This window comes from Aptenodytes forsteri, unplaced genomic scaffold, assembly GCF_000699145.1.
Source record: "Aptenodytes forsteri isolate BGI_AS27 unplaced genomic scaffold, ASM69914v1 Scaffold383, whole genome shotgun sequence".
In the NCBI taxonomy this organism is placed as follows: Eukaryota; Metazoa; Chordata; class Aves; order Sphenisciformes; family Spheniscidae; genus Aptenodytes; species Aptenodytes forsteri.
Window position 1 is genome coordinate 350745 of NW_008794640.1, and position 2301 is coordinate 353045.

At 40.1% G+C, this 2301-nt stretch overlaps 1 protein-coding gene across 2 annotated transcripts in view; it reads left to right on the forward strand.

The window, feature by feature from the left end:
* FAM49B (family with sequence similarity 49 member B) overlaps positions 1–2301 on the forward strand; it is a 46637-nt gene that overhangs the window by 7052 nt on the left and 37284 nt on the right. Inside the window, exon 1 of one of the 2 annotated variants that reach the window (XM_009273512.1) lies at positions 598–621. The exons of the other annotated variant lie outside the window; for it this stretch is intronic. The gene's annotated coding sequence lies outside the window, so the exon portion shown is untranslated. Of the gene's footprint in view, positions 1–597; positions 622–2301 lie in introns of those variants that run through there. 2 annotated transcript variants of the gene reach the window in all.

Here is a 2301-nt window from a genome sequence, read left to right on the forward strand (position 1 = left end):
ACCAACACAAAAAAAACACACCCCAAATTAAACAACCCAAAGAAGGTCCCATCTCTGTTTTCCTAAATGTCCTTATTTGTCTTCTGGTTACCCAACATTTAATATTCTCACTTGCTTTGAGAAGTGAAAGAGTTTATTTGGGAATATTTAAATTAACTTTCTGATTTGGTTAAAAAATCCCTTGTACTCGGTCTTCAACCTGCAGATTTCTTTTTTTTTTCTATGTAAAGCTTTGACAAGATGCAAAAATGAGGATTATGATAGTTCATTTTACTGTTTCCACTAAACTTAAGTAATGGTTTGTTGTGGAAAACATACCTGTAAGTGGATGAAATATAAATTTTCATGCTGAATATCAGTCTTGTATATGTGTGAATATCCTCGTATGCCATACAAGCTTCGCAATTATCTGTGGTTTTCCCCCTTTTTTTTTTTATAAAAGGGCTATATATATATATAAACTTGTCCCCCTCTTGTTAATCTGTAGTGCAGCATCTAAACTGCATTGAAATATTTTCTTCAAAGCAAACCTGATGACTCTTTACCATATTCCTTTTGAAGCCAAATCTTCAGACTAAGCTTTAGAGGAGTGGAAACAGTGCTTTCTGGACCTCACTTGGAGTGAGTACGCTGAGTAATTAATTGCACTCCTAACTTAGCACGTGGAACTGAGAGTGCCGCTAGATGTTTGGATGCACGGTACGAAGAGCTGTATGCCAGTATGGCTGTGTAGAATATGAGTTATGTTGGCATAAATGCGTTTTAATCTGAGAATAAAGGACAGAAAGCATAACGTGCTTTTGGCAGGTGTCTTAACACAGGTTGAGAACTGCCAAGAAAGCTTTCGTGTCAGATCACCCTTTCTATCATTAAATTATGAACCTAAAACATGGGTTTGAGTGTAGCAAGTGATATGAGATACTATAAGACAGCATTGAGAAATAATATAGGATAGGAAAAGGCTTAATATAACACAGAGACTTTTAAGATACAATTTAGCTTCAGAAGGATAAATAAAAATTAATGGAGAAGAAAGATTTGAGCTGAGGCTTTCTACAGCTAGAAGTCAAAAAAGTGGTTTTATAGCAGGCAACCAGTAGATTTGCTTTCTTATAAAGAACTAAGGTCACTTTGCAGTAGTGATAGACTACCTTTGCATAGACTTAATCTAATGTTTGATTGCCATACAGATAGAGCAGAATCTTCTTTTAGAATCACTGGTGTTAGCATTGGAGTTCGCATCCATTTAGCATTGAATCATGGCTTCACCTGCAGATGCCCTGAAACTTCCTTTGAAACATGATCTTAGCTATGATTTATTTTTTATAGCTTAGCCATCTGTTATTGTTACTAAAGTAAAAATCAAGTTTTACTACTAAACATTTCTTAGTGTTCTTTTTTTATTACCCACAAGGTGTGGGATGTATTTGACTTGCGGTTCTGTTTTGGACTGGGCTTGTTTTTTATGTTTTAGTATGTGCTTCTAAGAGTAACCAATTTTTGGAGTGGTTTCCTCAAACTTCATTTCAAGTTTGTAACTGAAGCAAGAGAGCAGAAGTGTCTAAAAATTGCCAGGGCAGTGCAGTCTTTGAGCCAGGGCCTGTTCTGTTCAGCAATATGCAAAGGGCAGTTAAGATTCATGGACTGAGAACATCGGTGCTGTAGTCCACCTCTGGCTCGTATGGAGTTCAAGCTGGTGATGTTTACCAAGGGAAATTCTAGTGCAAGCTTGAACTTCAAACAAGCAATTTAAACATTTGCTCTGTGAAAGCAGCAGGCTGGATTGTGTTTTGAAGACTGCTAAAGCCTGGGTGCCTACTACCTCACATGGAGTACATGAATCTCATATATTGAACATGAATGTACATGTACATGAATCTCATGTACTCCATGAGTAGAGGGGAACCTCAATTCATCCCACTCCTACCAGTTTGATGCCAGGGCCAGCAATAGATGCCCAGAGCCTGGAGAAGGAGCACAGGTCACCAGGAGAGCGCCTGAAGAGCAGCACAAAGGAACTCCAGCCAGTAAGGCAGCTTCCTCGGGGGCCCAACTTAAATGCCTCTATGCAAACGCATGTAGCATGGGGAATAAACAAGAGGAGTTAGAGACATGCGCACGCCTGCAGGGCTACGACCTTATTGGCATCACGGAGACGTGGTGGCATGGCTCCTATGACTGGAGTGCTGGGATGGAGGGATACAGGCACTTTAGGAAGGAGAGCAGGGGAGATGAGGAGGGGGTGTCACCCTCTATGTCAATGACCAGCTGGAGTGCATGGAGCTCTGCCTGGGGATGGAT